This window comes from Stylophora pistillata, chromosome 2, assembly GCF_964205215.1.
Source record: "Stylophora pistillata chromosome 2, jaStyPist1.2, whole genome shotgun sequence".
Lineage (NCBI taxonomy): Eukaryota > Metazoa > Cnidaria > Anthozoa > Scleractinia > Pocilloporidae > Stylophora > Stylophora pistillata.
The window spans coordinates 13,479,302-13,498,303 of NC_142520.1; the positions used below are offsets into that span (position 1 = coordinate 13,479,302).

Consider the following 19,002-nt stretch of genomic DNA (forward strand, 5'->3'; position numbering starts at 1 on the left):
AAAAACGATGGAGTGTTGTTATGTCAATTAACTTGTACCTCCTGCTAATGAGTTTGAAATTCGCCGAAAATTTTGCCACAAAACGGTTGCGGACCAAGTTACGAACCGTCCGTAACTTATGCTAGTTCTAAACCTAGAAAATTGGGTGGTGGATGAGAATTACTCTGGTAAAATGCTCACAGCCTTGCCTATATGTTGTGTTCTGAGTAAGTAGAACTTTTCTTACATATCTTGGTTAGGCTTTAGGCAGTTAGCGACTGATTAGGTAAAGATATCTCGGTATTAGAATATTCCAGAGCCCGGCCTCAGCAGATTTGAACCAGAAAAGCAATAGCTAAGAGGACCTCTTCTAGCTTACTGATAACAAATTAACTTGAGAAACGTCTGCAAAGTTTTTTCATGAAAAATAAATGAATTGGTAAGTGAATAAATAAATAAAACTTTTAGAGGAGAAGTGTGCGATGCTTTTTTTAGAGTGGCACTGTACTTTCGATACGATGTAAAACTCGTTGTTAAATTGGTAAACCATAATGACGCAATTTTTGGGTTTAAATTGCTATTCATGATTGTTTTGTGTTGACAGTCTGTGCAATATCTTTGCGCAGCGAGATTATGGATCAAGGAAAAATAGAATGAATAATAATATTAGTAATGATTAAAAAAAAAAAAAAAACAGAAAAACATCACCCACGGTAAACAGAAGGCAAGTTTTCTTCATAAAATCGATCGGTGGAGTATTTTGCAATTGTTCTCTGAACAAACACCACCTCCCAGCAAAAAAAGAAAAAGAATGAAATCCAGCCCACAAAGGGAACATATGTGGTGTTTTCAATGTTTTCCATTGTTCTTACGAGTCAGATAAAATTAAACGTCTTAATAAACTCATCCTTAATAGAGTTTCAACAACTGCCGCACAAACTGGTAAAGCTGGTAATCTTTAAATCCGTAATTCGTACAAAATTTACATTGCCGCATTAAACGTAATATTACTACCACGATGGTTAATGTATCTCTTGATATTCTTCCCTGTAGTTCTCGTGATAGTGAGCTTGGAAGTAGCAGGTAAGACTGCGAAACTCTAAAGGTGGCTTATTTGTAGCATCCCCCCACCCAGAAAAAATTGACTTAAGAGAAAACAAAACGAAGAAACAAAAGAACAAACAAATCGAACACCCGAGAAAGGGCTTAATGTGACGAGTGGAAGAAGGCTTACCTGTTATAGCACAATTAATGCGAGATTCCGATATAGGTGGGTTGGCACACAAAGCAACATAGATCATACGAAGACAGCCATCAGTCAGATTCCAAAACTACCCCTTATAAGGTAAAAGAACTAGAAAAAGCAAAACAAAAACAAACCAAGGCAAAAACAAAACAACGGAAATGACAAAACGAGAACGAACGTTTTAGGTTCTATATTATGGGCAGAGGCCATTTCTTTCTTTTTGAAGGGGGCAGTGTATCATCCTACCAAAAATAGAGCCTACAAATGAAAGTTTTGTTATATTTTGTTTTGTTATATCTGACTGATTTTGATATACAGTTGAAATATGTGGAAAAGGTGTGTTGTTGTTTTATTCTCCATTTTTTCTCAGAATGCCAAAAAAAAATTTTTTTGGAGATTCCTACTACGTGTTTATGAAAGAGAAAAATACGTGGAATCAGTCCAGAACACTGTGTCATAAACAGGGAGGCGACCTAGTTTCCTTTGAAACCGAAGAAGAGTGGGATTTCATCAAAAGCGTCATTGAGTATTACAATAAGCCAAACGGGACGACTCGGTGGCAGGTTGTTTTAGAAAAAAAGGCCGGCAGCTGGATCTGGCTGACTGGAAGACCTCTTACCATTAGCAAATGGGGAAAAAAACAGCCAAATGGAAAAGGAGATGTAGCTGCAATAAGATGGACACGAAAGGACAAGGCCATTATTATTGACGTTCCAAGGAATAGGTCTAGACCTTCTATTTGCGAAGTTACCAAAGGTAAGACAATAAACGGAAACTATGGAGTCTTTCACTGCTAAGATCAAGTTTCTGCTTCGGACATGAACTTGGTTTTGAGTAGCTATGGTTGTGTTACTAGCTGCGATACGTATTTTTCAGTAATGCAAAAAGTAGCTGCCGTTAACTCTAACTAAATCATTGCTTTATTGCAAAATATTGCTGCTAAGGGATCAATTTGTTCTCTTCCTACGTTTAAAATTCAACTTCTAGATCTTTTGTTTATCATTTGCAACATTTCGCGTGTTATTCAGGTATTGGACATAATTATTCGCAAGGCTGCGGCAAGCACGTCGTAATACCTTGCAAACTGGAATATGGCAAGAAGAGCTGGGTACAGAATTGTACATTTTCTGCCTATAATTTCAAAATAAACTGCACTGTTGGTACTTGTGAGCCCTCTTCCGGCGAACTTCATGCGGAAAAAATGTGTGCTAAGACTTTCAATCTATTGGTACAACAATGTACTCACGAGTCACACGTGGCCGTGGGCAGTACCTATCACCAGACTTGCAACGCTACAATGTGTATCATAACAGAGCGCGAACAGAAATGTACCACCAAACACACTTGCCATTGTGAAGGTGATCAGTGTAATCACAATTGCAGTCGCATAAGGTGTACGCAAACTTGCAGAGGAATAAAAACCGGTTAGTAGAAAAACAAAGCTAATAATGTTGTTTATCACTGACATGTTCAAAGTGTTAACTAAATGAGCAATTTGAAATAAAATTCAGAACGATTTGTTTTTGTCAGATCGTTTTATTGTCATCGTTTATACTTGCGCTAATGTAAAACGGAGTGGTGTTTCCTTTAGGAGCGAAAAGTTGTAACGAAAGAGGTGCCTTTGAGAACTTAGAAGGCTATTTTGATTTCAGTCTTGTCTCAGTTTTCAGGGATCACTATTTTAGACTCGAGCTCAATTGGAGCATGCGAGCGTGTATTCAAAAAAGTAAGTTTACGAAAAAAAAATCAACCTACATTTTTACTTATTTAATAAAGCAAGCAGACAGGTAAGCGGTATAATTGTTGATTTTCCTAATATACGAGGGATAATCTGTAAAACGCACGGAAACAAATGCAAAAATAATAAATTTGCTACAAGAAATCATAATTTAGTCCCTCTTGATTGCACTTTCTAATTTCAACATTTTCAGGGGAGGTCTCATCATGCTCGCTGTCGCCGTCACCATCACTGTCACAAAAGCCTAACACGCCGTCGCCGTCGCCGTCGCCGTCGGCGTCGCCGTTGCCGTCGCCGTCGCCGTCGCCGTTGTAGTCTCCGTCGCCATCGTCGTCGTCACAGATACCACCAACAGCAGCATCATCACTTTCATTGCCGTCAATTCCAAAGTTGGTGCGTGTTTTAATAAATCGTAGTCCTTGTACTTCTCATTTTTTTGGATTTTCGATGGCGCTTCATAAAACTGATTGCCAATCTATTTATCCTAGGCAAATGAATCTCTTTCCAAACTTTACAGCATAGACATCACCAAAAATACTTCTCTGCAGGTATCTGAGTTTGATATTGACTTATTTATCATTATGCAAAATGCATGTGAGATAATTGGTGACATGCAGGACAATGACGAGTAAATGATTTGTTGGAATCAAATTTTCAAATGGGAAGATTAATGATGTTACGAAATATTACATGAAATCAAGACATCAAAATAAGTGGATACTTGATCCTTAGGGTAGACCTCTACGAAAAGGAATGGAAGGTAAATTATGCAAGGTTAATTTCATCCTACTTCATTATCTTTTTCTGGTTGACGCTGTGGATATCAGTCAGTGGATATCAGTTGCGTTGTTATGGGAATTTACTAGCTTTTTTAATTTTTTAAAAATTTCGCTAATGCTCAAATGAGGCCGCAGGATGTACTTTGATATCTAAAGGTAAAAATACAGGAAAACGAAATAATAGTGGAGTTATAAGGCATTTTATTCATCGGTTTGTATATCATATGAGCAGACATTTCGCTGATTGTTCGTTTCTCACTTCTACTATAATACTACGCTGGACGCACTGGTAGGCTTGTGCGAAGCTAGCGTGGACAGATAAACCTCTTTAAAGTTTTTAACTGTCGAATTTAACTATCACTCGCCAGCTAGGCACAGAACACTTGGATCATTAATTTGACTGAAGCTCGTTACAACTGCTTTGCATCTTCTCAAATGAATTTTTAAGTAATTACAGAAGGCTATGGGGATCTTTGAAGACTTCATTACCAGTATCGAAAACGTCACAAAACTTGTTGACGGCCAGTTTGATATGGAGGAAGTAGGAGAAAGGAGAGAATCCATCTTTAAAGTGGGAGTCATCATCGAAGAAATTGCTTTAAATTATACCAAATATCAGCTGGACAGAAGAAGGGATTCAAAAAAGAATCGATAGCCAGAAAATGGGTGAGTCGGAACACAGATACCTATTAAGATTTATGATTATCAATTTCATATTTCTAAGATAAGTGCTGTATTTTGACGAGCCTCTAAGGTGAGTCAAAATACAAACAAAGAGTAAAAATACTCGGTGATCCTACACAACAAAACGTTTAATAAGAGATTTATCATCCAACACGCCAAATGCATTTCAGTAATTTTCTATTGCGTATTTATTAACTTTGTTATTTGGTTATTCAACTAGTTATTTTAGTGTGATATTTATGTAGCCTTAACTGTAAAAAAACTGAAATACCCTCGTAGGGAGTTGCAATAATGTATGTATGTATGTATGTATGTATCTATCTATCTAATTTGGATATATCAACAAAGTTGAAATGGTAAATTGGCCACCGTAATGATTACAAAAGCTGACGTTTCGAGCGTTAGCCCTTCGTCGTCGCTCCGACGAAGGGCTAACGCTCGAAACGTCAGCTTTTGTAATCATTACGGTGGCCAATTTACCATTTCAACTTTGTTGATATATCCAAATTATTTCGTTACTCCCACCGACGCAGCCCCAAACAGTTTCTTTCGAAACTATCAGCCTTTATTCATATGTATCTATCTGTTGTTATTTCAGTGCGTGCGAATTTGGCCGATATTTATTTCAGGGGAGTGCGTGACAGCAGTATGCGAAGCACAACGGAATTGGCGCTGATTCTATTTTCTTCAGTATATGATGCAATTTCATTGTCGTCTGGCTGCTTTTCTTCGTTCGATTTATCTAAAAAACTTGGATCAATATTCGCCAGCCATTTCGATTCATCGTCGTGAGAACAAGGGTTTGAATTGTCCGCCATGTTTTTTCGTAACTTCAATCCAATTCGTCGCTTGCGCGATCTGAGAAAACCTGTCTAACCGGTTCTCTGAAGTAGAATACCACGAAATGTTTGTATTCGTCTAGGGCGTTACTTGTACTCTACGAAGTACAGTTGGATGATCATAGGTTATATTGAATGCTAGGGTCAACATAACTCTAGCTAGGGTGTTCTTTCCTGAATGAATGAACTATCACCTACATGAGCTAATAAATATGGCAACTGCTAATTGAGAAACATCACTGTCGGATCAAATCGAGCCAACAAATTCCTTTATTGGTACTTTGCTTTTTCTGTAATAACGGGAGAGAGAAATTAGGATATTAATAATAAATAAATAAATCAAATGAAAAAAGAGTTGACTAAAGGATAAGAATATATATAACGAAAAGAAATGACCAATTTCTATTGTTTACAACATGCATAGTTGGTTGTTTAGAGAATGGAATTCGTTGAATGAAAGATGCTGCGAAGAAAAGCGTGTACATAGTCTTGGAGCAATAATACCAAAATGCAGTAAAAGCCTGCCCCGAAACCTACCTGCTCATAAATGGTTCATTTTGATTTCATCCCGGGTTCATTAATTTTGTTTGACGTCATTCGTTGTTCTTTTCTGTCAGTTCTGAGAATCAAAAAGGCCTCCCGCCGAAACGCAAGCGGATTCCATTTAGGGAAGGAAGAATGGCAAGCGAGCATGAATGTTTCTTCTGAAAATTTTGTGGATTATGGTTTGTATCGACAGCCTTTTAAACTTTTAGATATACAATAACCTTCTGATCTCTCGGTGTGTTTGTGTGGTGATGATAAAGTTCCCTTATAAATGATAAATTACACAATCAGTGTGCTTTGATTTTCGCAGTTTTTGTTTTCTTTCTCTCCTTTAAGGACAAGTTGTTGTTGGGTGCGTGTACAAGGATCTCCATGAGTTACTACAGTTGAAACAGCCCACAAAGAAAAGAACAGGCATTACAAGGTTATGTAACTTCTCGTTTGCTGTTGTTATCACGCATCAATATCCGAAACAATTTTCACGCTCAATAAAGTCGATGTCACAACACCTTTACGAGATCTTCGACAAGGCATGTGGCTGAAATTCGTTGACTTATTTAGTGTTTCAGAAATGAAGTCAACTGAAGTGCACCATTTGTTTTGTCAAAGTTGCTACATTATCCCAATCTGCTTCACTTTCGAGTACAATTTTCTTCACAGGCATATAAGCTCCAGGATAATGGTCATCGCTATGAATCCAAAACCAGAAAAATTGCGACAAAATGTAATCTTGAAGTTCAGAAACCTAGAGGTAACAGCAAAAGTAAATTGCTATCACCTGACCTTCTTTGAGTTGAATTTTTTCATAAGGATAAATAATTTTTCAGGAAGAAGGAAGGAAGAGATGCGCGTTTTGGAGTGGCAGAGAAAGGTGAAAAACTAGAATATTTTCTTTTTGTTTACTCTGGAATTAACTTTTCCTCGAGCTCAAACTAACTGAAGATGATATTCATGTTATTTTGGTTGGGAAATTACCGAAAGTGAATCATGATACCGTTCATGAAGAGGTCTTGAAGAGGTCTTGAAGAGGTCCGCTCATCAGTGAGATCTCGCGAACAGCAAAAAACGAAGAAACAAGTGTCAAAAACTCCCCAATGGAAAAATATGAATCACCGTAACTTGACACAAAGTTTACAAAACGCCAGTGACTGTCAGTTGTCTTTTTTTTCTTTTTTGAGAAAGTTTTATCAGTTTTTATGTATTTTAGAATTACTTTTCCTTGTTTTTTTGTGTGGCTGATAGATAGATAGTTATGATCTCTTTAATTTTGTGCGTTTGTTTCTTGTTTATGCGTTGCCTAATTTAATTTTTTTTATTACGTAAGGTAGGGTGTAATTGTCATTTTCGCATTTATTTCAAAACTGTACCCAGCCCCCCATCGCAGAGTCTGAGAGTCAACCTATCAAAATTCAAATCTACGCGTAAAAGGAGAAGTTAATATTGATTTTTCATCAAAATCGAACGCAGTGGACAATATTTTGACGGTCTAACTGATCGATGTAAACCAAAGTATCGTGTCTGAATAAAGTTCTATTATTATTATTATTATTATTATTATTATTATCATTATTATCATGATTATTAGATATTTTAACACATTTTTTTCGACTTTCAAGCATTTTTTCATAATTTTTGCTATAACTTTTTGCGATTATGGTGAATAAAGGATTATATTCATTAAAAAATATTATTATTATCATTATTATTATTATTATTATTATTATATATTTTTTTTCATGTTGAGAATATGGACGTATTGGGCGGAATATGAAATCATTGAATCAATTGAATTAGTTAAAGAGGTCATTCATCCTCTTCCAGTTCCATGTCAGACGGATTTTCATTAAAAGGATGTGATCTAGTTACATCGGAAAGAAACCCGGAAGAAACAATTTGCAGCTGCAATCATCTGACTCACTTTGCTGTGTTAGTCGACTACAACAGCGACTCAAAGGTAAAAAATTGATTTTCACTTCAACTCAGCATTGTTTTAAAATACAACTTTAGGTTGATAAACATATCTCTAGCTGCTCTTTATCACATTTATGACGCAGCTCACCGAGGAGGACGAAACTATTCTGGAAATTACAACCTATGTGGGACTAAGCCTTTCCATTATTGGGATACTTTTGACAATTATTCTATATTCCTTCCTCACGTAAGTACTATAAACATGCCACTAAATAACTAGTATTTTACATAACCTCGAAACTTTCTGGCTCATATCAGACTAGTTCATTAAAAAATAATAGGAAAATTAGAAAAAAAAATTAAAAGGAAATTAAAAGAAAATTTAAAAAAAGATAAAATGGTAATTATAGTTGAAAAGGACGTTAAAATAGAATAAAGATAGCGACAATGACTAAAATAGATCAACTGGTATGACATAAAATGAGTAGCATACGTTGTCAAAAAATGCTTTGTCAGTTTTTGCTCTATCTTGTTTGTTTGTTTGTTTCAATAGAGATGTTCGTCAGCCTCTGTCTCAAATACGACTCAGTCTTTCTGTCTCCCTTGGAGCTGGATAAATGATATTTCTCGCCGGTAAAAATGCCACAAAAAATAAGGTTGGTGACATTTCCACTCTTTAATCAATAATTTTTCGGGGCTTAATACATTCTGTGGAAAGGAGTATATATATATATACATAAATATATATATATATATATATATATATATATACCTAACTGCAGACAGTACTGTTTCGGCCTTCTGGGCCTCATCAGTGCAGTGCTAATGCTAGGATGGAGGAGAACCAATGTGGTCACCCCAAACGATCCAACCTTTGTGGTATCGTCTAAGTCATGCCAGAGTGCTCAAACTAGAGTACACTAGCGAGCATGCGCAATTGCAGAGCAATGACTCATCCTAGTTAGAGTGCTCAATTTGGACATGAAAGCAAAGCTTTGTATGCCAAAGAGCTATATCTAACTGCAGACAGTACTGTTTCGGCCTTCTGGGCCTCATCAGTGCAGTGCTAATGCTAGGATGGAGGAGAACCAATATGGTCACCCCAAACGATCCAACCTTTGTGGTATCGTCTAAGTCATGCCAGAGTGCTCAAACTAGAGTACACTAGCGAGCATGCGCAATTGCAGAGCAATGACTCATCCTAGTTAGAGTGCTCAATTTGGACATGAAAGCAAAGCTTTGTATGCCAAAGAGCTATATATATATATAACTGCAGACAGTGCACACTGTTTCGACCTATGTGGGTCTCATCAGTTTTTTTTTATGTTTAAGGTGGACGGCCGGGCCCCCGATGAAGGGCGTGTGCAATGCCCGCCGACCAACAGGACTAATCCCACCCATGGCTTGCGTGCAATGCCTTAGGGTTAGGGTCCACCAGAAACGAGGGTCACCAGACGCCAAACTCGCTGGGGAATCGAACCCCACCTCACAGAAACAAAAATTGGGTACACAGAACTAAAACGAACAAGGACAAACAGACCAGTGCAGTACACCAACAAAGGAGACCAGCACATGGACAACAAAACAAATACTCACGAAAGGCTACTGTGCAGTGCACCAACAAAGGAGACCCAGCACAAGCAGCGGACAGACACACTTACAAAGTAGACAGAACGAACGATACTAGCCCAGTGCAGTGCACCAACGAAGGAGACCCAGCACATGGGTTACGAAACAGATACTAACAATTAGGCTACTGTGCAGTACACCAATGAAGGAGACCCAGCACAAGCAGCACAAAGACACGCTCACTCAAGCAAAAGATCACACGTCACTCAAGCAAAAGAAGAACGAGGCTACTGTGCAGTACACCAATAAAGGAGACCCAGCACGAGCCTAACCGAGACACACTCATTCGAGCAAAAAAGGAAACTAAATAACTACGGGGAGCAGGACTAAATGGAAAAGACAAGGGAGTCGTTTACCACTGAAGCTATGATGCCACGGGCGCCCCACTGACGATGGAAGACGCGACGACGCCTGTCAGACTTGCACCGCCTGAAGGAAATTGGTAAATAAAACTTCAGGCGGGCCTTGATAGAAGCAATCACCGCCACAGCGCCAGGACGAACGTTACGGAAACGGAAATCGTTCCTACTCCGCCAAATACAAAACTTAGAAACATTGAGCAGATAGACAAAGACACGCGGGACAGAAACCAGTTCACTAGAGTTGAAACCAAAGAGGACATGACGTAAAGAGATGGCAGGACACATAGGAGAGAAGGAAAACAGCAAGGACTGGACCCAGGCGAGAACACTCTGAGCAAGTGGACAGTAGAAGAACAAATGCTTGAGTGACTCGACCGTGGGTCCACAAAAACACGAGAGAGGAACAGATAAACCAAAAGAGGAGAGACGCCAGGCGGTGTACAGGACGCCGTGCGCAATCTTCCAATTTAGGTCGATGACACGACGGTCAAGATAAAAGAAGGATAGGGCACGCCACGTGGCAGGCCAGTCAAGGTTGGGATAGATGAATAGAAACTTAAGGACACAATAAGGCTGGACCATGTTCTCAGAGAGAAGATATAGGTAGCAAGACTTGGTAGACATAGTAAGAACGGGAGAACAAACAAGAGGGCATGAAGAGCCGTAGACTAAAGAGTTTTTTGACGTGGCGAAGGCCCCGTCGAGCTTACGCCAAGCCAAAACCAGAGCTTGATAGAAGGGCGGCAAGACCCTGAAGTCGAAACTAAAAGGACGAGAAAACACAACAAGAGGAGAGACACCAAACAAAGAGTTAAACCAAAAGGACATGAAAGCGACCCAACTGGATGGGGAGGAGACGAATCTCCTCACCCATTGACCAAGGAGGGCTCTCACCTTGGACTGAATATTAACCACAGAAAAACCACCAAAAAGGGGAGATTGAACCACGGCCGAACGGGAGACAAGCTCAACCTTGCCAGACCAGAAAAACGAGAAAACAAGACGGGAAAGCTTCGCCTCCACCCAGGCCGGCATGTGGATAAGAGAGGCCACATACCAAACCCGGGAGAGGGCGAGAGCGTTAATGACTAGGGCCTTGCCATGAAAAGAGAGAACACGAGAACGCCAAGACTTGAGAACACGGTCCACCGCATTAATGCGAGGACGCCAGTTGTCTTCATCAAGGTTACCGGGGCCGACAAACACCCCCAGCACCTTGAGCTTAGCAGGAGACCAGTCAAAAGGAACCGGGGGGTCCGTACGACCCCGCCAACCACCCAACCAGAGACCCTTGGACTTAGAAAGGTTGATCTTAGATCCAGAAGCTAGTTCAAAAAGCTTGTAAGTCTCAAGGGCAGCCAGAATGCCAGAATCAGTGGTAAGGATTAAAGATGTATCGTCCGCGTACTGCGAGATGGGAGACAGTACGGGACACCCAGGGAGAGACAGACCCTCGATACGGGGGTCTGCACGGATACTACACGCAAGAACCTCAGACACAAGAACATATAGGAGGGGAGAAAGAGGGCACCCCTGCCGGACACCACGAGAAAGGCTAAAGAAAGGAGTCAGGAACCCATTCACATTGACCGCGCTTTGAACATGAGTATAGAACAAGTCGACCCACGCGACAAAGGAAGGGCCAAAGCCCATGGTGACAAGAGTGGACCGCATGAAGCCCCAATCCACACGGTCAAAAGCCTTCTCTTGATCGAGGGACAGGATGGCGACAGGGGTGCCAGAAGACTCAGTATAGCTGACAACGTCTCTAAGCAGAGCAACATTTTCTCCGATAAAACGGCCAGGGACTCCGCATGTTTGATCTCGGCTGACAACGAGGTGTATTACCCGGAGGAGACGCCCAGCTATGGCACGAGAAGCAAGTTTATAATCCACGTTTAGAAGAGATATGGGCCGCCAATTTTTGGGGTCAAGGCGGTCCCCCTTCTTGAAAGACAGAGTGATGATACCTCTGCGCTGAGAGAGGGAGAGAAAACCAGAGGAAGAGCATTCATTAAGAACAGAAACAAGATCAGAGCCAACCACGTCCCAGAAACGGAGATAGAATTCCATAGGCAGGCCGTCTAAACCAGGTGCCTTGTTACGAGCCATGCCCTTGAGAGCGACGAGGACCTCTGATGATGTAAGAGGGCCCTCACAACTGTTGGCCTGATCTTGAGAGAGAACAGAAGACAAATTTTCAAGAAGAGAAGATTGAACATGAGGGTCAGTAGGTGAGGCTGTATAAAGACTAGAATAGAAGGAACCAAGAGACGCACAGAGATCGGCAGAAGACGAGACGATAGAGCCATCAGGCTCTCTCAGCGCAGAGATATGACGGTCAGCGGAACGTTTTTTCTCGAGACGAAGAAAATACTGCGAGGAAGACTCACCCTCCTCAACCCATCGGACTCTCGCACGCACCTGAGCCCCCCTCGCAGCATGGGAATCAAGCCGGGCAAGCTCAGAACAAGCAGACCGCCAAGGGTCAATGCAGGAAGTAATTCCAGAATCAACTTTGGCCTGAAGATGCTGGACAAGACGTACCAGGGCATCTCTGGATGAAGATGTTGTGCGGGCTTTATTTGCACAAAAGCGGATAGTAAGCCCCTTGATTTTACTTTTCCCACGATCCCACCACTTAGCTAGAGAAGGAAAGCGGGGAATGGCAAGGCGCCAAGCAGACCATTCATCACGGACTAGTTGCCGATAGTCCGGATCGTCGAGGATGGAAGTATTCAGCTTCCAGTAGCCTGGGCCAGGTGGAACGGCATCGGGAACAGACAGAGATAAACACAAACCGCGATGGTCCGAGAACGGACACACATACACGGAACAAGACGACACTGATGGGACCCACGCAAATGGGACCCCAAAAAGGTCAATACGCGACGCTAAACTGCCATTCCACCTGGTCCAGGTGAACCCAGGAGTAGTGGGGTGGAGATAACGCCAGATGTCAATGACGCAGGACGCCTCAAAAAGATGGTTTAGTGTGGGAGAACTATCTCCAGACAAGGAGGCGGGGTCTGGGCCACGCCTATCTCGAGCCCTATCAAATACAGCATTGAAATCTCCAGCAAGGACCGTAGGGATGGAAGGGTCGATCCTTGAATGAAGGCCATCGAAAAACAGGTCTCGTGCAGGGTTGCAATTAGGAGCATAGACACAGACAACTCGGAAAATTTTATCATGAAACGAGAATTCACATTGTAAGAAACGACCATCAGCAGACCAAGACTTTAGAAGGGAGATAGAGGGACGATAGAGAACAACACACCCACAAGAGTGAATAGAACCCGGGGCTAGCACAGACAAGAAACCAGACGAGGAAAACCACGATGAACATTCAGTTAAGGAAACACAATGAGTCTCCTGAAGGCAGATAACATCCACCTTCACCGGGAGAGAGCGCAACCATTGCACGAGACCATCACGCTTCGACCGGTCCCTGATGCCATTGACATTCAAAGTAAGGAGAGACAAAGCCATGAGGAAGAGATGGATGACCCTCATGAAAGCCAGGGCTGGGGCTGGGGTTTCCCCTTCCTACTGGGAAGATTGGGGACAGCCCTCGTACGCTTAGAGACCGTACTCGCCAACTGAGTATGAGAAGGAACCATGACACGTTTCTTAGAGCGTTTCCTGGAGACAACTTCAAAACCGTCCGATGACATGCTCCTCGTGAGAGGAGAGGAGAATTCAGAAATATCAGGAGACTCTGAGCCCTGAACAGGGGTAGAGTCCTGAGAGGAGAATTCGGTGATATCATCATCGACATTAGTGACACTTTGGCCAACACTAGTATTAGTGGTACTTTGACCAGACTTAACTATTTTACTGGTACTTTGACCAAACTTAACTAATTTACTGGTACTTTGACCAGACTTAACTATTTCACCGGTACTTTGACTAGACTTAACTAAAGAACTGGTACTTTGACCAGACTTAACATTATCAATAAATAATTCACTGGAATTAACTAAAGTACTGGTACTTTGACCAGACCTAACATTATCAATAACTATAGGACTGGTACTTTGACCAGACATAACACTATCATTAACTAAAGGACCGGTACTTTGACCGGACTCACTATTATTAACTAAACTGGTGTTTTGACCAGCGATACTATTATTAGGAACACTATTTATTTCTGAGGCCTCAGATTGTTTAGGAACGTTATTTAGATTACTGATTTCATTATTACTGGCTTCGCCAGGAGCAGAGATAACCATTTCTTCAGACGGAAGATCAACAGATTCGTTGGGTGGACAAGGAACGTTACCCGGCAGATTTGCCACATCTCCAGAAGAAATGGGCGGGAAATCAGCGGCCGGGGGAACAACATAGGGCGTAGAGCCCCAGACATTTCCGGTACGGCGGGAAGGGCAGTTACGGGCGAGATGACCAGCTTCCCCACATTCCCTGCATTTTCCATTGAAGGGACAGTCAGCAGCTTTATGACCCATGGTTTTGCAGATAGAGCAGAATGGCTTGATACCACGATACCAAATGCGCACAGGGTAACCGTCAATGGTGATTTGTGCGGGGATAGGTTTCTCCATGGACATGGTCAGAATTCGTGATCCAGTAAGAAGATGTGGACGCCCCATGAAAGCCTGACGTTTGCAGAAGAAAACTTTGCCAAAGGTCTTGAAGTCCTCGCACAGGATCGCGTCATCCCCTTCAGCGGGGTAGTGATGGATATAGACGAGCGTGTGTGGACGATCGGAATTGGTGACACTACATTCCACACCATCGAGATTTATAAAACCGGACTCAACAAGACTCGCCATATCGTCAGGATCTTTGAAAGTGAGGCGAATAAGGCCTCCCGGAACGAACTGAACCGCAGATAGTCTATTAAGGTCGATTTCCTTTTCCAACATTTTAAGAACAGCTGGTCTAGGGTGGACCGTAACTGCCGCCGTAGCATGGACAACACAAGTTCTAGCACATATTAACATTTTGAAAAGGAATAGGAAGAGAGAAAAAAAACAAAAAGGAAAGAAAGGAGAGAAAAAGGACTACAACAATTGCCAAAAAAGGCAAAAAAGGCAAAAAACCCACCAAGTTCAGCAAAGCTGAAACCTGGATGGGTTCCCAACAAAGTTCGGCCCCACCAAAAAAAACCAAAAACGAGATGGGTGACCGAAAACAACAAGACAAAAAAGACTGGCGTTCCACTCCCGGCAGGTACTTAGCACAGTCGAATAAATTTGAAAAATGAGAGAATACTTACAAATCCTTTGCCCACGATGAGGTTTCGGACCAACACTTTACCTTGCAAAGATGAAATCCCGCGTCAGGTAAGTAGGGCGCACACTGTTTCGACCTATGTGGGTCTCATCAGTGCAGTGCAGACACTGGGCCAAGCTCTGGAATAAACCATTGTCTGGGCGCTACACTTGTGGGACCAAGTGCAGACATGATGCCATGCGAGAGTGCTCAAATCACAACTAAGGTGATATATATATATTGTTTATATATATATATATATATATAAACAATAACAATCTATTTCTCCTCTTACAGGCTGCCTGTGTTACAGCAGCAGTACTCATGCAGTATTTTTTGATTGCCGCTTTCTTTTGGATGCTGGTCGAGGGAGTTTACCTATACCTATTCGTTGTTAAAGTTTACAACATCACTGAAAAGATGCACATGTATCACGTCATGTCATGGGGTATTTTTATTTTACTTGTTATGGATTATTGTTACCTTGATTATTCTGAGTTCCGTTAACTTCCTCTCATCGATATTTAGGTTTGCCCATCATCGTGATCGGCTTTTCACTTTGTATTGCTGCTGGAAAAGGTGGACTTCATAGTTATACCAGCGATAAATAGTAAGAAAATCACTATGTGCTAGTTTCTTCCCTTTCTCCGTCTTCCCTTTTTCCCTTTTTCAAGTTAAATCGATTTTTTGTTGTCTTTTGATTTATGTTTCATTTTGTAAGTGTTTTGACACCGTGACTGGGTTAAGCATTTTCTTTAAATTTTTTTTCTATTTTCTTTTATTCTTTCTCGTTTCAAGTTGCTGGCTCTCCTCCACTAACAATCTCGTCTGGATATTCATCTCATTCGTGGTGTTCATTGAAGCTGTAAGGCGTTGATTGATAGATTCCTAATTATTATTTCTTATATACCGGGACTGACTGCTGTTGGAGGCTGCTCTTTCCTTTTTTTCTTAGGAAACGAAGAATGCCTTCCTGTACTCGACTACTATGCTCAAAGTTTGCAATCTTCCTTATTCTTTTCATTTACACGATGTTTTCAGTATTTTGATCTTTGCAGTATGAATGAACACTTGTCATTTCTGAACCAAGAAATTGCCTAGCTTACCACTAAAATTGCTTTATCTCTTTTGAAGTAAGTAACTGAAAACTGGAGTTGCAATTGCCTGTGGGGATTCATATTTTTGTTTTTCACTTGTAACCAAGATAGATAACATATTCTTTACTTTACGACATCTGACATGTACTTCTTGCTTGTTTCAGCTCAAAATTTTGATACTCGTCCGAGTCATAAGGGAGATGAGCACACTTGTACAATCTACGAGGGAATACAACCATATTCAGCAGATAAGGTTGGATAAAAACCTTAACGTTTTACCAAACAATTGTATTGAATGGAGTTGGGGTAAAACAAGATGAGGAATACACAGTTTCTTAAGGGACTACTCAAGGGATGTAAAATAATGACAGTTCTGGGGTATCTGCTTGGGTTCCTCTCTAATTAATAATAAAGAATGAGGCGTACGACTGCATCGAAAATGTTAACTAATCATGTGAAGCAAATGAACGTCCATTCCACATTTTAAACATTGTCATTGTTGTTCTTCAGACTTGGCATAAGAACATGCGCGGTGATGATTTCACTGTTGGGCTTTACGTGGCTATTTGGTCTTTTGTTACCAGTGCACAAAGCTTTTGCTTACATTTCCACCATCTTTAACTCTACACAGGTGAGCTTTGGAGTAAAACTGTCGAAGATCAGTTTTCTGTACTCGTATTTGATTGCTCAGGCTACTTATTCTCTAAGACCAAGCCCTTTCACAACCATCAGATAATATTTCTCTTTTTCATCAGATGAAACTTGCTGTATTTAATTTTTATACCCGTTTTTAATGACCTTTTATAAGGAAACTAAATGCAATAATAGATTCCCTGCATCAAATATCTCATACTGCTTACCGGGATCTAAAAATTAAGTCTGATCTTGAAATAACTTTGTGTTTTAGGGTTTCCTAATATTCGCCTTTCATTGTGTGCGAAACAGCCAGGTAAGGGCATGAAAAAAAGGAGTATGTACATGGAAGTATTTATAGTTTTTGACATTAATAAGTATTTGAGTGCTCAGCAACTGATACTTCGTTGCCCGTTCATAAAAACCGACAGATTAGAGAGCGATTTAAAAGGAAGATGAACACCGTCTTTCCATCTACTGCAGATCGAGGAAACTCCAGAAAGATATCCTCACAAATTAATCCAAGTGGTGCCAGCGATGTGTGGGCAGTTGAATTGCAATCGGTCAATGAGTAGCTGTATATTTGAGAAAGAAAGTCTCAATTGATGTGTGCTAATGCGAAGTCACCTAGTATAACGGAGTTGATGAAAGTAGATCGATGTTCAGTCTCGTTGTGTCAGTTAAGTTAGCCGGGTCGTTTTGATTCTTGCGATATTTCTGAAATGAGATGACTATAATGTTAGCCCTTTACCGTTGAGCGCACGTTAAAGTAGTGAAGAAACTAGTTTGGTTAGAAATAAAACTTTGGATGAGCCCTTTTGAATCCTAAATATTTTAGATGTAAACAAACGAATTTTCTGTGCTTTTACTTGTATCAGATCCAGTTTATCGTTATGAATGTTAAACACTCTACCATCTCGTTCAGTAAGAAAATCATTTATAAAATGAATTAAATTAACAGAAACATCCGTATCGAACGATCTAGAAAAATATGTAAACATGGACAAACAAAATAAATCTCCACATGTATTAAGTCCCCTTTTGTGGGGTCTCTCAGATACATAAATCTTCAGGAATAGCAAATGAAGTGAGCTGTAGCTCGTTTTGTCCACAAGGGGAGGAGGGCTGAGCAAATTTTCGTCGATATAAAAACCAAGGGTGAGAGAAAAATAGCGCGGCAAATGAGTCAGTATTTGAGGATCTTGAAAATAAAACTCGGGTCGTTCTTTAGAAGATTCTCCTTTATTCTAGTTTCTACATATTTGGCCAAAAAGAAAATAATCCAGTATTGAGGAGAATGCAATTTAAGACACAAGGCAGCATTACTTTCAAGTTTCTTTTGAGCTACACGCAATATAATTTTTTCAGGCCGCCTTCTGGAAAGAAATGCTGCGTGTACGATGGCGCAGAAGGGTCACAGTCCAGTTTTAATTTTTTACAGTCCAGTTTTATTTTTTGACAGTCCAGTTTTATTTTTTTTTTTGACAGTCCAGTTTTATTTTTTTTGACAGTCCAGTTTTTTTTTTTTGACAGTCCAGTTTTATTTTTTTTTTTGACAGTCCAGTTTTATTTTTTTTGACAGTCCAGTTTTATTTTTTTTGACAGTCCAGTTTTATTTTTTGGCAGTCCAGTTTTATTTTTTTTGGCAGTCCAGTTTTATTTTTTGGATCACAGTCTAGTTTTATTTTTTGGGTACCCAAAAAATAAAACTGGACTGTGATCCATGCGTCACAGTCCAGTTTTATTTCTTGGGTACCCAAAAAATAAAACTGGACTGTGACACATGCATGTGTCACAGTCCAGTTTTATTTTTTGAGTAGTCACCAGATCTCTCTCGATGTGTTGCATGTTGCACGTGTTGTTTGTTTGGCGGCCATTTTGTACGATGGACGCTATTATAAGACAAACTGTGCGGGAGGAGTTGAGGCGCTCCAATTCTATTGAATCAGAAACGGTGTCTTCTGTTGGCCAACATAATAGTGGCCAAATTGAAGAAGGGTCGGTCTCGGCGGGATCGACACCGAATACATTTTCATCGCGAACGTTCAACCGACTATCTGGTCTTCTGAACCGAATTCGGCATGGCAGTAGAGGCAAAAGCAGTTCAAACAAGAAGCGGAAAATTGAAAAGCAGCATAGGGTACAAGTAAGATGGATGCATTATGACCAAACTACAAAATGGCCGCCAAACAAACAACACGTGCAACATGCAACACATCGAGAGAGATCTGGTGACTACTCAAAAAGTAAAACTGGACTGTGACATGCATGTGTCACAGTCCAGTTTTATTTTTTGGGTACCCAAGAAATAAAACTGG

General features: G+C 40.6%; 1 pseudogene across 1 annotated transcript; it reads left to right on the plus strand.

The window, feature by feature from the left end:
• The first annotated feature begins 1,596 nt into the window (after window positions 1-1,596).
• LOC111325961 (adhesion G protein-coupled receptor L4-like) lies at window positions 1,597-17,558 on the plus strand (annotated as a pseudogene). Its single transcript, XR_015996776.1, has 15 exons — window positions 1,597-1,981; window positions 5,883-5,990; window positions 6,148-6,235; window positions 6,472-6,562; window positions 6,639-6,682; window positions 7,633-7,765; window positions 7,866-7,969; window positions 8,276-8,378; window positions 15,252-15,402; window positions 15,483-15,564; window positions 15,753-15,819; window positions 16,216-16,304; window positions 16,562-16,682; window positions 16,959-17,000; window positions 17,116-17,558. The product of XR_015996776.1 is annotated as an adhesion G protein-coupled receptor L4-like (transcript).
• The last annotated feature ends 1,444 nt before the right edge of the window (window positions 17,559-19,002 follow it).